Raw genomic sequence first — 18,033 nt, 5'->3', positions numbered from 1 at the left:
GTGAGTTCAAGTCTGTATACATATTCATTGTGCTTTGGGAAATATTGAAGAAAAATTTGGCTCCATTAACATAAAAATTCTACTTAGGGCTGAATATATTTGACAAAATACATAAGAAATATCGACACTGGAAAGTATAAGCCATCATCAATAGAAGAAAGAAGGCTTATATAGATCGACAAACACAAAATCAGGGAGCAATTAAATCAGTTATATGGAAATACATGTTATATTCATTACATTTTATATAGTATATTATATGATATGCAAGATCAAATATGATTTTTCATACTACAAGGGCTTTTAACTTTTTCAATCTTAAGTATGTTTTCACATAATATTAGTGTAAAATATTATTGGGGAAAGTGGTAATATAACTTTGATTATAATTATATGAATATATATTTTTGTGTTTCTAGATATAACACTGATTATAAATAGATGGATAAATAAAAACATATATTTGTATATCTGTCTATGAGGTGAATATAATGAAACAGGCTACACGATGTATAAAAAGGCAGTTATGAGTTAGTATATGAGACTCAGGCCTGTAATCCTAGTGATGTGGGAAGCTGGGTTCTGAGTTTTAGTTTCTCTTACCCCCATGCCATTAGATTTTCAGAGAAGACCTGGTCCCTCGAGTGTAGCCAAGCGACACGTATGCAGTAGGATCACATTCTGTGACCCCAGAAGAAAGTCAGTAGAAGTCAGGACAAGCCTCTTATGCTATGACAGTCTACTCAGTTCCTGTGACAAGATGGCTATCTGTAGAACATCAGATGGAAAGTTGGCATTCCCTCCCAAAATGTTTTTGACTATCCTGAATTAAACCTTATTTCCCTTCCCAAGTTGCAAACACATAGAAATATGCCAAGGGCTCAAGAGAGATGGACAAAGACTTACAAATACATAAAATTATATACTTTTGTTTGGGTCCGGTTGTCAGCTTGAACTCTGGGCCTGGGTGCTATCCATCAGCTCTTCAGCTCAAGGCTAGCGCTCTACCACTTGAGCCACAGGGCCACTTTCAGCTTATTTTCTTTTTGCTTATGTGGTTCTGAGGAATCGAACTCAGAGCCTCATGCATGCAAGGCAAGCACTCTACCACTAACCACCTTCCCAGCCCCCAAATTATATACTTTGTTTCAGTAATTCAATGACAAATCATCAAAGGCATATCTTGAATTTTCTTTTTTTAATGGAAATGGGAATATACACTGAGTGCATTAGGGAGTAAGTGACAGTTAGGATGCTGAGTTGTGGAATTGACTCCTGGGCATGGGAGACACTTGCCTTGGAGAACTTGTGTGGAGATGCGTCTCCACACACAGTTTCACAAAACAATGCCCATAACTTGTATGATGTCATAGCCATCTTTCCATAGCAGCAAAGAGGTGTCAGGCACTGATCTTGCTCTGAGGCGGACTCAGCAACACAGAAAGGCACAAAGAATGAGAGGGAATGACTGCTAGCCACCAGACATCAGCTTCAAGAGCTGTCTTGACCAGAAGCTAAGATAAATTGAGCTGGAGAAGGCTGATCCCTATGCAAGGCTCCTGAGCACTAAGGACCAGGCACTATTATAGGTGTTGGAGAAACAAGTGAATGTGGCTCTCTCCTCATCAATTTCATGCTGAAAAGAAAACCAGAAATCATAATGATAATTTTTATAAATCAGAGACATGACATTGGTAGTTTTGTGGCAACAACTTCACAGCGGTTATGTGAGGAGATATTCCTGAGGAGGAGATAGTTAACCTGAGAGCCATCATCCATGCAATTAACTAGAAGCAGGTACTCCAGGCAGTAAGAGCAGCAAGTACATCCCTCATTGATGGGAAAGGATGTAACTTGCTTCAGAAAAGGAATACATCACTGACGTGCTTGCTTGTGAAGTAAGAATAAAAAGGTACAATGAAGAAAAAAAGATCAGACATGAAGATCTGAATAAATTATATAGATATTGGATGCTGCGAGTTACAAGAAGAAAAATTCTGATGTTATTCTAAATCTGAAATAACCCACTGGAACCAAAATGCTCACATAGTACCTAGACACATCTGATTCACCTAGAGAATACTTTTAAAATGTGATTCTAGCCAGGTTCTGGTGGCTCACAACTGGAATGCGAGCTTCTCGGGAGGCCGATACCTGAGGATCACGTTTGAAGCAAGCCCAAAGAGGAAATTTGGAAAGACTCATCTCCAATTAACCACCAAAATTATGGACTTGAAGCTGTGGTTCAACTGGTAGAGCACTAGCCTTGAGAAAAAATTAAAGGACAGCACCCAGGCTCTAGGTTCAAATCCCAGGACTTCACAAAACAAAAAGTCAACAAATAAAATTTGGTGCTCAGTCGATCATCACTTAGCATTCTACTTCAATGTATTTAGTATGAGCCTAGGAAGTTACATCTTTAGCAAATGCTCTCCCCTCATATTCTGCTTCATTACCAGTATTCAAACCCCTGGCATTACCAAAGTCTCCTCCCAGTTAGCATAGCAGTCTACCACTGGGAATTAATAGATATATTTTTATTAATCATAATCTAGCCACACACATCAAATGAGTAGTAGCCACATTCCACTATTCTGAATGTTTTTTCTCCCCCTTTGAGTTAATAAACCTTACCATTAAAAACTATAGAATACTTATTAAATTAAGTCAACAGTCATCATTCTTCCACCCAATCTTGTAACCTAATTTATATGGGTTTTTTTGTTTCTTTGATGTTGGTGCCCTGTATCTTGTATGTACATTTCTCTAGCTTTGGGAGGTGAAGGGAAAAAACCAAATGCTTAACTAGGGATACAGTTTGACCCATTTTAACAATGAGATCAAGACACTATGTTCAAAAACGAACTTTACAATTTAGGCAGGGAGTGGGAAGGAGGGATGGAAAGGAGTAGTTGTGGAGGTGGAAGGGTAGGGATGGTAGGGGAAAAACAAAGGAGGAAGTATCAATGCTTGAGAGGAAATGAACTCATTACCTACCTTATGTAACTGCAATCCCTTTGTACATTATTTTTACAAAAAAACGTATTAAAAAAGATGAAAAGACCCAGAAATAAAACTACATACTTACAATCATCTGATATTCGACAAAAGAGTGAAAGATGTAATGTGGAAAAAACATAGCCTTGCCGGGTGACTGTGGCTCATGCCTTTAATCTAGCTAATCAGAAGGCTGAGATCTGAGAATGGTTGTTGAAAGCCAGCAGGGCCAGGGAAGTCGATGAGACTCTTAGCTCCAATAAACCACAAGAAAATGGGAAGTGGAACTGTGGTTCAAGTACTAGCCTGGAGATGAAATGCTGAGGGGTAGCTCCGAGGCCGAGAGTTCAAGCCCCATGACCGACACACACAGACACAGACACAGACACACAGACAGACAGACACAGACACAGACACACACACACACACACACACACACACACACACACACACACACACACCCCACACATACACAGACATCATAGCCTCTTCAACTATTGGTGTTGGGAAAACTGGACATCAATAGCCAGAAAACTGGAAGTGGATCTCTGCTTGCACTAACATCAACTCAAAATGGATTAACTACATTAAAATCAGCCAAACTACTCTAAGACAGAAAAAGGGTGACATTAGAACTTATAGGTACTGAGGTGGAAGCTGGGCAGCTGCACGCCGAGCACCGGTAGTTGCTCTCCAGATCCTGCAATCTCACACTGCGTGCCTTGACCCAGTAACTGCTTACTCCAGTTGGCCCCTGCAATGGGCGCCATGCTTCCTGCGGCGCCCGGCGCTCAGGGCAGCTCTACTCACCGCCCTGGCCCTGCTCCTCAGGCCACCGGTGACGAGGGTCCCATCTTGCAATGCGAGCACTGTGATGGGATCGCGCTGGCCCAGTGCGAGCCTCTGCTTGCAGTGCCTGCGTGTGCCGAGCTGGTGCGCGAGCCAGGCTGTGGCAGCTGCCTGACATGTGCTCTGCGGGAGGGCCAGCCTTGAGGTGTCTACACAGAACTCTGCAGCTAGGGGCTCAGCTGCCAGCTGCCACCAACCGAGCCACGCCCACTGCAGGCACTGCTGGATGGCCGCGGGTTCTGCGCCAATGCCAGCGTCCTGGCCGGCTGAGCGCCTACCTGCTGCTGGCGCCCTCTGCCTCAGTGAGTCAGAGGAGGACCTAGGCATGGGGAGCTTGGAGAGCCATGCCCCTCCCAGCACACATAGGGTGCCTGACTCCAAGTTCCATTCCATTCACGCGAAGCTGGACACCATCAAGAAAGGTCACACAAAGGACAGCCAGCACTACAAAGTCGACTATGAGTCCCAGAGCACGGACACCCAGACCTTCTCCTTGGAGTCCAAACTGGAGATAGAATATGGTCCCTTCCTTAGAGAGATGCAAGACACCCTGAATCACCTGAAGTTCCCCAATGTGCTGAGTCCCAGGGGTGTGCACATCCCCAACTACGACAAGAAAGGATTTTATAAGAAGAAGCAGTGTCGCCCCTCCAAAGGCAGAAAGCGGGGCATCTGTTGGTGCGTGGACAAGTATGGTCAGCCCCTCCCAGGCTTCGACAGCAAGGGCACGGACGACTTGCACTGCCTCGGCATGCATAGCCAGTAGACCCCACTGCATCAGTTAAATTAGAGCTCCAATACGCCTTACTTTACACAAAAGACTGCCACGGACAGAACAGTACCTGCCTACAGCCTCCACTTACATTACTTTTTGTGATGACCTGGTTTTTTGTGTGTTTTTTAAAGAAAACCAAAGTTTAGACAGAGATTTTAGAAATGTCTATTGTTCCTTTAAATGGTAAACTTGAGCATCTTTCCACTTTTCAGTAGTCAGAAAAGAAAATTAATTTCTCTGTTGCTTTCTGTAAAAATAACTGATACTCCTGCCCAAAGCAGGGGACTTGATCCCCTTCTAGAAACCTCTCCACATCTGCCCATTGGAACAGCTGACCTTCTGCCTCCCTCACTTCAGTGGCTATTGTAGAAGACATCTCCTCGTTGCCCTCCACACTGCTCAGGCCTCATGGAGAACAGGAAGGTCAGAAACTCAAATCACCTGCACATCTCTACCATACATGAGACCCCTGGGCCTCCTGATACTATCTTTGATTCCAAGCCATGGACCCCTGGGCCGCAAAGCTTCTTCATTATCTGCAAGTGACTTGATCTGCTTGGAAAATACTGGAGAGATTGAGGTGGAATATAACTGACCAAGAAAGTTCTATAAAACTGACCCAAAAAAGTTCTAGCACATTGTAAATGCAGATCTTTCTGACCTCTCTCCATTAGGCAGCTTTTCAAGGATGGAGCCCAGTGGAAGGCCCAGGGTGGCCTTGGTTGTGGTCCAGCAGGGCATGGGGGAGGCTGGGGGTGTACCCCACACCTCACAGGCCTCACCAGTAATGGATTAATCGCTCTGGAGACACCAACAACAAAATGTTTTCTAATTTAACTCCTAGTTTGGGGTTGAGGATAATAAACTGTTTAAAGGCAAAAGTTTATTTTCACCCCTCATCTTTATTCTTCACCTAACAAAACAATGGTGTTTAATGTTATCTAAACAGGAAAGATGAACAGCTTGTTGAGAGAGCCTCATAGGGCACTGGGAACATGTAGAGAATACCTTGTGTTTGTTGAACTTGGAATCCAACTCATACTTTATAATTCACACATATATGCAGAGAGAGAGAGATATGTTCTCAATGGTTAACATTGTATACAGCATAGCCCAACTATAATAGGATTCATACTAGATAATCCTAGATAGTGTTAATTACTAGAAGGTGTAACTATGGCTGTGATCAGTCCAGGCTGGGCTTTTCTCTCCCCAAGGCCAAACCCATGGCAGTGTTGGGTGTGTGGCGATTGTCCTGCCCTACACAGCAGAGAGCTCTCCTTAAGAACAAAAAGAGGTCTCAAGACAGTCTGCCTACCTATTACGAGCTTTCCTTTATTTTTTAAAATTTTTGGGGGGGAAAGTATTTTTGAAAAATTTTGTCTTGCGATGTATTTATAAAAGTAAATAAAGTTTTACCATCAAAATAATAACTAAAAAAATACTTTTAGGTACTGGCATGAACTTCCTGAATAGAATCCCAGAGGCATAACAGATAGGAAAGAGACCCAACAAATGGGACTACATCAAAGGAAAAAACCTACACAGGCTAGAGACATAGCCACTAAACTAAAAAGACAGCCAACAAATTGGGAAAAGATATTTACCTGCAATACATCAGACAAAGGGCTAATTTTAAATGTATACATGGATCTCAAGAAACTACCCCTCCCAAAACTAATAAACGAATCACCAAATGGGCAGAGGAGCTAAGGAGAGACTTCTCATAAGAAGAGGTAAGAATGGCAAAGAAACATATCAGGAAAGGTTCATCATCCCTGGCCATAAAGAAAATATAAATCAAAATAATTCTGAGATACCATCTTATCCAAATATCTTGAATTAGACAACAAATATTGGGGGGGAAGTGGAGAAATTAGAAAATGGCAAGGACATTTGCACAACCATGTTCCTTGCTGCTCAATTCACAGTGACAAGAAATGTACACAACCCAGATGCCCCACAATAAATGAATGGAACCAATAATTATGCCATCTATATACAATGAAATTTTACAGAGCCATTAGAAAGGATAAAATAATGTCATTTGCAGGGAAATGGATGACACTAGAATAAATCATGTTAAGAAATTTAGCCAACATCAAATTGACAAATGGTACCTGTTCCCCTGATATATGGAAGAAAGGTTTAAAACACCATGGGATATGATATACTGTACAGGATTCTAGACATCATTTACAGTAAGAACAGAAGAGGAAGCATTTGGCGAAAATCACAAAGTTATAATACCCAAGCACCTTTTCTACATAATACTATATATATATATGTATATATATATATATTGAATTGCAATGATAAGGAAACAAAGGAACTTTTCTTAATTTGTCTTTTCATTTTCTAATGAGTCTGTATTCTTCACCTAATATACAGGGAAGATGGGGGAAGGGCACAGAATTAGTGGGAAGTGGGTGAAAAAATGCAGCAGCAGAGCCCTCTGGCTCTACTGGACATTGATGAAAGTGAACCATGCAAGTCGAGGGTCAAGATGGGAGGGAGGGTATGGAAGAGAATGTGGGAACAGATGAGATTATGTAAAAGGAAGGAAATGTACTAGTTACCTGACATACAGAAAGGTAACCCTGCTCTATATAGCCGCTAAAACATTTTTTTTTTGAAGAAGAGTGTTCCCAAATGAGAACATATGAGAATAAGAAAATACAGAGCAGATAATTCTTTTTTATGTCCTTGGTACCTGATAGTTTCAATCAATAGCTATTGTCCTACCAACTGAGTCATACCTCTAAACCCAAAAGTCCTTACAATATTCAAATTTTTCATTGATTTCTTCATATTTTCTATTTACTTTTTCGTGTGTGTGTGTGTGTGTGTGTGTGTGTGTGTGTGTGTGTGTGTGTGTGTGTGTAAGAAATGGAGTGTGATCACAGGATCTAGGTGCTATCCCTGAGCTTCTTTTTTGCTCAAGAGTACACTCTACCACTTGAGACAAAGCTTCACTTCTGGATTTTCTTGAACAGTTTATGGGAGATAAAAGATTCACAGAGACGTTTTTGCACCACTAGATTCAAATCATCATCTTCAGGTCTCAGCCGCTGGAGTAGGTAGTATTATAGGCATGAGTCAAGGCTTCTGGCTTATGAATTGTTGTCCCTTTTTTAAAAAGATGGTGCCAGTGGCTCATGCCTGTAATCGTAGCACCACAGGAAGCTGAGATCTGATAATTGAGGTTTAAAGACAACCTGGGTAAGAAAGTCTGTGAGACTATTATCTCATAAACTGGTTAGCAAGAAACCAGAAGGGGCACTGGCTCAAACTGGTAGAGTGATAGCCTTGAGCACAAAAAAACAAGGACTGCCCCCAGGCCCTGAGTTCAAGCCCCACATATAAAAATATGTAAAAAAAATTGCAATCACTTGTAATCTCAACATCTTCAATTGGTGGTGTATTTAAAGTTAATTTGCATCTCACTTCGTATGTATTTGAGGGGGAACTAAACATATAACATTTTTTTTTAAAAAATGAGCAGCTGTGTTCAGGTGGCTCATGCCTGTAATCCTACCTTTTCAGGAGGCTGAGAAATGAATATGGTGGTTTAAAGACAACCTGGGCAGAACAGTTCCCATGAGACTGCTATTTCCAATTAACCACTAAGTGGTTTAAACTGGTATGGTAGAGTACTAGCATTGAGCAAAGGAGTTCTGGGACAATACCCATGCCCTGTGTTCAAGTCCCATGTCTGAAGGACAAATAGAAATCAGGTCTAGGAAGTAGGCTCAGTGCTAGAGTGTTTGCCTTGCATGTGGAACCTTTGGGTTCAATTCCTCAGTACCACATAAGCAGAAAAAGCCAGAAGTGGCACTGTTGCTCAAGTGGTAGAGTGCAAGCCTTGAGGTGAGGAGCTACGGGACAGTGTCCAGGCCAGAGTTTAAGATCCATGATGGATAAAAAGCAAACAAACAAAAATAATTCAAACATTTAAATGATGTGCACAATAGACTATACACTAAAGATGAAAGATTAAATTAATGAATTAATAATTAAAGTGACCAACATTGTTTTGATTTTGTAAGTGGTGAATATAGCAGAAAAAGTGATAAGAAATAATGATTCATTTCTAACCACTCATATTGTTTTAAACTCATTTACTACTTTTAAACTAAAGGGGCACATAAGTATCATTTTACAAAAAAAAACAAAAGTTGTACATGTATTTCAGCCTGAATTCCACATTTTATAATTTTCCTTTTAGTAAATAATCAGTATCTTTTCATATAAAATACCTGTAATCCCTTTATTTAATACTTATCATTCTAGTATTTGATTATATCATAATTCCTCCCTTACTTTTTTCTTCACATCCTTTCCTCCTTTCTATACTAGCAGTTAAATTAAGGGCTTCATGCACGTAAGGTAGGTCCTCTAAAAGGTGAGCCACTGCCTGCTCTTTTTGCTTTAGTCACTTTTTTTTTTTGGTCATGTGGCTTGAACTCTGGGCCTGGAGACTGTCCTTGCACTCTTCAGCTCAAGGCAAGTGCTCTGCTGTTTGAGCCACAGTGCCACTTCTGATTTTCTGGTGGTTTAATGGAAATAATAGTCTCACAGATTTTCCTGCCTAGACTGGCTTTGAACTGTGATCTTCAGATCTCACGTCCTGAGCAGCTAAGATTACAGGCATGAGCCCCCGGCACCCAGCTCTGCTTTATACTTATTTTTTTTGGGGGGGGGGGCTGAACTCTGGGGCTGGCCACTGTCCCTCAGCTCTTCAGCTCAAGGCTAGCACTCTACCACTTGAGCCACAGTTCCACTTCCGGCTTTTTTTTATTCTGCTTATGTGGTGCTGAGGAATGGAACACAGGGCCTCATGCATGCAAGGCAAGCGCTCTACCACTGAGCCACCTTCCCAGCCCTGCTTTATCCATTTTTATGGCAGGGTTTTCTGTTTATGACCAGCCCAGCATGGTCCACAATCCTTCTTTCTACCTTTTCTGAGTAGATGAAATATAAAGCACAATGCATTGTGTTCAGATGTTGATTGAGATCCAATATTGTGAATGTTTCCCTGGGCTAGCCTCAAATCATAATCCTCTCTGTATCAGTCAAGACCTAATAGCCAGCATTACAACTATGAGCTACCATGTGTGGCTCAAATTTCTGACAACTAGAACATATGAACAAAGTTTTAATAATTTTAAATGTTGAATTTGAGGAAAATGAGTGCTTTTATTTGCCTAGTTTCAAATTTCACCAAAAAACACAAATATTAACTTTTGGTTTCCTAGATTAAATAAACAGATAAACTTTAAAAAGCAATTAACTATTTAAAGAAAATAGCTAGGACTGGAAAGGTGGCTCAGTGGTAGAGCGCTTGCCTTGCATGCCTGAGGCCCTGGGTTCAATTCCTCAGCACCACATAAGCAAAAAGAAAAAAGCCAGAAGTGGCACTGTGGCTCAAGTGGCAGAGAACTAGCCTTGAGCTGAAGGACTGAGGGACAGCGCCCAGGCCCAGAGTTCAGGCCTTACTATTGGACACCCCCCCCCCCCAAAAAAAGCTAAATAGTAATCATCCTTACCACTGTAACTTTGGACTTAACACCTTGTCAAACATTGTTTACATCATAGTTGGTTTTTATGGGCAGTATATTCCATAAACGGATCATGCCACCCCCAATGTCGATGGTCAAACAGCCTATATGCACAGGAGTGAAAGCCAGGCTGTAGGCCATCACACGATCCATGCTCTTATATCTGACTTGCTTTGGAAACAGGATTATTCTTCTATTCTACTTACTACAAAGTTGCATGATTAGCAAGCATGATTTAGAATGAGAATGGCCTCATACTCCATGTTCCACGTAGGAGTCTTGCTTTCTGTATATCACTCCCATAAATCTACATACTGGACTTGGCTTTATTGTTTCAAGGTTGTCTTATTTGTAGTCTTCTATATTGTATTGAACCCTTATACTTAAACTCAGAACTTCTTTCTTCTATTATTGCTATTGTTTCCCTTACTGTTAGCACATGTAAACTTGGGAAATAATGAACAGCACGTACACTCACAAAACGAATGTTCTGAGAACCTTCTTCCCATTTAAAATTTGCCTTAATTTACAGAGAACTTACAAAGTTTGAACTCAATGTACTCATGTATAATGTATTTATAAGCAATATAAATTTCATATTTTCTCTTTAATAAGTTGTCTCTGAAACACGTGTTACCTCAGGTCCAAAGGTGTCCTAGTGTTATTTCAGTGAAGCCAGAAAACATTCATTATACCTCAAGCAGCACCATCGATTGTTACTGGAAGTAACTGTTACTGGATGAGGAAACTGACCCCAGGAGAGCAATGGAACATAGAGGAATAACAAAGTTCAAATTACCTTGTGCTTTCCTTTTTACTGTACAAGAAAAGTATCCCAAGCCTTGAAGGAAACTCTATCCCTGGCTTTTCCAAGTATGTTCTTTACTCATATAAAATTTTTCTGTAAACTTCTAGTTTTGAGAGTATTACAAAAGGAAATAATGTACCATTTGAAGGCCAGCATAGAACAAAATGAAATAACGTTGTTTTAAAAGTGTTCTCCTGCAAAGGAACAAAGACATGAAGGTTTTAAAGTGTCTTATGGATGGATATTTGACCCCTGAGATGATTCTCTTGATGCAGGAGTCAGTTATCAATTCCTTTGGTCTGGTCCTGAGTTCTTCAGAGCATTAAGGATTCCAAAAAAGCAGGATCCAGTCAATATGATCAGCAAAAGAAGCCTCTTCTCTGATCAGTACAACTTTAAGGAGGGTCCCAAAGAAATATCTGGGCTTTTTGTTTGCTTGTTTGTTTATTTTGTGCTGGTTCTGGGTCTTGAACCCAGAGACTGGATCTTGTCCCTGAACAGTTGTCTTTCCTGCCCACCTGCCCCCAAAGCTAGTACTCTACTGCTTGAGCCAAAACTCCACTTCTGGTTTTTTGGTGATCAATTTGTGATAAGAGTTTGACACACTCTCCTGCCTGGTTTGGTTTGAATTAAGATAGTAAGAAAGCTAAGTGACATCAACTGTGTGGACTTCTCTTTTGAAACAAAAAATATTAGATGAAGTTTATTGTAAAGCTAGTATTTGACAATTTATAAAGGAAGAGAATATGTCTAGCAAAGAAGCCATAACTTAAATAACTCAGCAAAAGTAGGTGCACTGAATCATTTTGAAATTATTTTTTCTGCTTGGGAAGATTATTGATCTTGTCCTTCCTTTTGGGGAAACTTAAGGTAATATTTGCACTTTTTGTTGGTTGTGGGACTTGAACTCTGATCCTGGGCGCACTCCCTCAGCTCTTCAGCTCAAGTCAAGAGCTCTACTGCTTAAGCTATAGCACCACTTCTGGGTTTCTGGCAGTTAATTGAAGATAAGGGTCTCATGGACATTCCTGACCAGGCTGGCTTTCAACCACAATCCTCTGGTCTCTTGAATAGCTAGGATTCCAGGCGTGATCCACCAGCACCTAACACATATTTGCGTTTATGTGCACTGAATGACACTATATAATGGAACACAATATATATATGGACACAATATATATTGGACAATATATAATAGACACAAAAAATGGAAATTTGAATCGAATGATGGCATTGCAGCTTTTCAGGAAATTTGAGGTAACAATAAATATGTCCTCCTTTCCATGTTGTTTCATTAATCATTAATGACTCATGAGCTATGGGACCCTTACATTAGCATCCTCTGCCATCTGTGTAGGTGTATTTAGTATCAGGAAATGTTTATAGAGAAATATAGAAAGACAATTTTTAGAAAGCAAAGAAGATAAGGTATGAAAGAACAGCACAGAAGGAGATACATCTTTTACACAGAAATTAAGAAGTAGCCTAAGAGATTTAGAATGCTAATGGTAATGAGAAATAAGACTAGTTGATAACTATTTGTTCAATAACGAAAAATGGTTCTCTAAAACAAATTCTGGTATATCTTAGTTACTGTCATTTATTCATTAACTCTGGAATTATACCTTCTCTTCTGTCACAACTGTTAATTTGCCTCTGCTGTTTTGGTGCCATAAATGACCAAAAATATTTCCAAATCTCATTTAGACTACCCTTCTCATTGTGATTAGCAGTGACCATTCACAAACCTGGAATCTTTGAATTTCCAGAATTAATCTTCACCTGACATCTAAGCACGTTCAAGCCATTAATTGCTGTGACCTAATGAACAAAACTTTTTTTTTCAACACAATATACTAATATAAGTAACTTACATGAATTAGGGAATACTATTGTCAGGTGTCAGTATGGCAGGAGCAATTATATATTCCAAGTATGGGTTCCTTATTTTGTATTTACTAACTAATTTTTTTTTTCCTAGTCAAGGGGCTTAAACTCAGCGCTAGGGAATAATTCCTGAATTTACTTATTTTTTTTTTTGCTCAATTCAATCACTCTACCACTTGAGGCACAGCACCACTTCCAGTGTTTTTCTGTTTAAGTGGTACTGAGGAATTGAACTCAGGGTTTCATACATGCTAGGCAATCACCGTATCACGAAGCCACATTCCCAGAGCCCTAAATGACTTTCTTAAGTTGATATTATATTTTTATTCCATAACTATGTACCATAATATTGGCCTGGTGCTAGAAAATGATGTAGAATAGAATACAATAAAATAAATCCAGTAAGGCTAGATGGACAATGAATAACCCTCACAGTGTAGCAAGGGCACAGAGGGCTTACCTCATGGAGATGTATCAACACGATGAATGAGACCCCTCCTGACCCCCAGCCCACCTCCAGAACCAGAATGAGTAGGCCATCTTGTGTTCCAGCCACCTGGGGACGTTGGGCCACCTCCTACAGCACCCATTCTACCAGTTCCAGTCCCAGAGAGAGAGAGAGAGAGGGAGAGAGAGAGAGAGAACCAGAATTACAGTTAAATCCGGTGCCAGTGGCTTAGAACTCTAATCCTAACTAAACAGGAGACTGAGATGTGAGGATCATGGTTCATAGACAGCCCAGGCAGGAACATCTGTGAGAATCTTATCTCCAAAGAACCACCAGAAAAGTGGAAGGGGCACTGTGGGCTCAAGTGATAGAGTGCTAGCCTTGAGCTGAGGAGCTCGAGAACAGTGCCCAATCCTAGAGTTCAAGACCCACGACTGAAAAGAAGTGGACTTCCCAACACAAGAAGTGGACTGAATAACACCCATTGTCCTAGGGAGCATGGTAGAGAAGACAGGCCGAGCTTCCTGTGAACTTGAGGTCATAAGTAGGTCACCTGGCTTCTCTGTGCCTCAGTTTCCCCAGCTGCAAAACTGAACAAAGTGAAGGATCTCCTTCCACATTGGGATAGGGTAATAATGAAAGAGAGCCATGTTTCAGTTCATAATTCCACACCTGTGGCACGATTAATAACAGGCCCCACCTGAGCCCTTACTGGTATCTTCCGGTCATATGCTCACAGAATTGCCAAAAACTTATCTGAAGGCTGCTCCCTCTCTGCCTAGCCATTCTTCAGAGATCTCTCTATATAAATACCTTGTTTCCTCACAACTGTCCTATGAGGAGACTGAGGTCCAATGGTTGAGGCCCTACCAAGAGCTTCACGTGTGGTCAAGAATCCTCTGCTGTGGACTGAGTTTGGGATAATCCATCTAAACCAACGACTGAGCTTGGTGCCACATGTCTACCATCCCAACTAGAGAGGACCAGGCCTGGTGGAGCATATCTTTCACAGCAGGACCGCTATCCAGCCCAGCCTGAGCATATATTTAGTTTCTATCTCAGAAATGCTCAAGACAGAAATGTGGCTCATCAGAGCCGGGGAGAGGAAGCAAGCATGGGGGTCATGGTACCTCCAGGGGGGATGTTTGACCCGGGTTGCATTGGTGTTGGGGTGGCCACTCACCTGTGCTGCTGAGAGAATCTATTGGCAGCTGCTCCAAATGGGGCAGCAGCTATGGCAGCAGCATTGTGGACACATGAGCCCAGAGCAGATGACTAGGGGCAGAGACCAGGTCGGGGATATAGGCCTGCTGGCAGCACGCCATTGCCTGAGGTTTGAAACCTGGCACCGCATGAAGGGAGGGAAGGGGCCAGGTGGGGGTGGGAGCATCAATTTCCTACTATACTCCAAAGTCACCTCGAGTCTCTTCCTCACCACTCAGTCACCTCTACCTTCCTCAACTACTGGTAGTGGTGTAAACTAACAGAGGGAATCCCAGTGCTACCTGGCAGCATGGAATGTGGGCGTGGCCAGCATTCTTGTATCCCATTGGTCAGAAAGAAACATGAAAGAATCGGGGTGTGGCCAGAATCCTGTGAAGCAAGCAGAATGGGTGAGTGTCAACAGGCCATCCTGGGGCAATTTGAGCTGCCAGGATGTTCCCAGGACTTGAGAATGAGCCCCAGGGGTTAACAAAATAAAAACAGATTGACATGCAGATGGCAGTATGCTAATAAATATATATATTTATAGAGTGCCAGAGATATCTATACATAATTCAGTTATTTAGACTATATTCCTACCAATTCCTGAGTATTCATTATGCATCCATGTAAGTAATGTTATTGTTTAAATCCTTAAAATATTAATGAAAGCACAGTGTCCTGAAATTATTGGGTTCCTCTAAGTAATAATATTCTTTTAATGTTTCATCAAAATTAAATAAAATCAACCAGCCTTCTGAAATGATGCTGTTTAATTTTATGGGATCACCATGCACCATGAACTCATTCAGCTGTGACATTGAGAAAACTCCAGTGTTATTCCTTTGGATGGGAACCAGTTTCTTAGTATCTCCTGCCATTGGCTGGTGTCAAGAAAGGGGATTCGAAACGAGGGCCTATGATGCCACGTGGGCCTATAGCTTCCCTGATAGTCTGTCAGCCTTCAGCAATGCAAGGTGAAGTACCCTTTGCAACAGTGTCATTCAGAACCAGAAGGGTCACTGCAAAGGAAGAAAACATAAAAGGCCACATTTTTTCTGTGCATTGATTTCCCTGAAAGACCTGGGGTTCTTGGATCACAGGAGCACCTGTGTGTCCAATGGCTTCACCCCAACCTAGGGTGATCGAAGCTGAGGTGGACTTGCCACGACCTGAGATCAAGCCCCATGCTGAGAAAAAATTAGCTCCCTGGCTTGCAATTCACACAGTTTATTCTTACAGGCTTTGGATTTGAACTCAGGATCTGGGTAAATCTGCAGCAATGTGGATAAAGGAGATCATCTTACATGAAGATAAAAAAGTCAGTCCTGTTCACTAGTCCTGAATTCAAGACCCAGCCCTGGGTCTTGAATACAATATATTTATATACAATTTAAATACAATATATTTATATATATTGTAAAGATAGGATTTATACTTACCTATAGATGTTCAGTCCATATATGTTTGGTGTGGTTGTTCTTGGTATCTTTTGTTTTATTCATTTATTTATCATTGATTTTACTATGATGAAACCCATTGTGTTTATTATATTGATGACAACCTATCAGAGAACATCTAGATTTGAAAAAATATTTTCCATGATGCCTGGCCCCCAGGATACTCAGAGAAAAGGAAAAAAAAAAGTTTCACACGCTCCTTACTCCATGATTCACTTGTTGGTAGTGCTGGGATTTGAATTCAGGGCAGAGAAAAACCAATTGGTCAATCAGTCAAGGTGATCATATGAACCTGTGAGCAACTAAGGAGTGTGGCCAATCCCAGAATCTGACATTGATCCCCAGGGTGGTCGTCTATAGTCAGAAATTCATAATTAAAACATAGGATCTATATTGACATACATGTGTGGTCAGCATCTTGTGTTCAGTGCAATTATTCTCCTTATTTTGTCTCTAATTCATGCAGGTATTGTGTACTTTAATAAGCATGGTGACAGGTATAACTGTACTGACATGGATGACAACCTGTTCTCATGTTTACAGAGTTGCCTATGCATTCTCCATCGTATTTGAGACCCAGGAGAGGATAAAAGGTACAACAACTGGCTTCTGACATCAGGATGAATCAGTTGTCAGTGCTGGGATTTTAGCTCAGGTCTGGGTAACTGTTGCACTGTGGGAGAAGGGGAAGCTCACCATCTTTAAAGAGTAGAATGTCAGCCCTGGTGCAGGACCTGATTTGAAGCCCCAGCACTGGACAAAATAGCAAGCCCACCTTTTTTAAACATAGGATTTCTCTTTACCTGCAGGTGAGGTATGCATCTTGCATTCAGTGTAGTTATTCTTTCTATTTTGTGTCTTTTTCAAGGATGTATTGTGTATATTATTGCGTATGAGGTGACAGACATAACTGCTGACATGAATGACAACCTATTCACATGGCTAAGAGTTGCCTATGTAGCATTCTCCATCCTCAATGAGACCCAGGACATTCACAGGACAGGAAAACCTGTGCCACCATAGGCTTCTCACATCAGAATGAATCTTTGGTAGTGCAGGAATTTGAACTCAAAGCCTAGCAGGCCCTATTGGGAAATGGGTAATGGTGAGCACACCAGGCTAAGATCCACTAAGGAACTAGGCCATTCCAGGCACCTGAGATGGAACCCTCATGGGGGCTAATATAGTCATAAATTCATAATTAAATAGAGGATCTATATTTCCAAACATGGGTGGGTGGCATCTTGCGTTTGGTGTAGTCATTCTCTTTGTTTTGTGTCTTATTCATTGAGGTATTGTGTATTTCCCTGAGTATAGGATAACAAATATAACTGTGGTGAACTGGATGACAACCTATTCCCTTGAGTATAGAGTAGCGTATACATTCTCTTCCTAGCTGAGCCCCAGAACTTTCCCAGTACAGGAAAACAGGTGCAACGACTGGCTTCTCACATCAGGGTGAATTTTTGGCAGTGATGGGATTCGAACTTTGGGCCTAGGAGGCCCAACTGCCCAATGGGTCCACGTGATCACACCAGACTGTGAGCCACTAAGGAGCTGGGCCATTCCCAGGAACTGAGATCGAGCCCCAGGGAGGCCAAAATAGTCCTCAATGATCATTGAAACATGGGATGTATGTTCACATCCGTGTGTGGACTGCATCGTGCATTAAGTGTATTCTCTTTATTTTGTATGCTATTCATGGGTGTATTGTATATTTTCTTGAGTATATGATGACAGGTATAACTGGGCTGACATGGATAACAATTTATTCCCATGGCCACAGGGTGGCCCATGCATTCTCTGACCTAGTTGAGATCCAGGACTTGCACAGGAAAGAAAACAGGTGCAACGATTGACTTCTGACATCAAGATGAATCTTTTGGCAGGGCGGGGAATCTGAACTCGGGACCTAGCAGGACCAAGTGGGGAATGGGGTCATATGAGCCCACCAGCCTTTGAGCCACGAAGGAGCTAGACTGTTCCAAGGAACTGAAATTGAGCCCCGTCCCCAAGGGGACAGCAGGGTGCACAACAGTCATCCA

The 18,033-nt window shown here is 41.5% G+C and overlaps 1 pseudogene; it reads left to right on the top strand.

The window, feature by feature from the left end:
- Positions 1-3,765: 3,765 nt before the first annotated feature.
- On the top strand, positions 3,766-4,612 carry LOC122126299 (annotated as a pseudogene).
- The last annotated feature ends 13,421 nt before the right edge of the window (positions 4,613-18,033 follow it).

This window comes from Dipodomys spectabilis, unplaced genomic scaffold (assembly GCF_019054845.1).
Source record: "Dipodomys spectabilis isolate Male_0828 unplaced genomic scaffold, ASM1905484v1 ptg000274l, whole genome shotgun sequence".
NCBI lineage: Eukaryota > Metazoa > Chordata > Mammalia > Rodentia > Heteromyidae > Dipodomys > Dipodomys spectabilis.
Note: the sequence above shows the minus strand (reverse complement) of the source record. Positions and strands in the feature narration are given on the sequence as shown.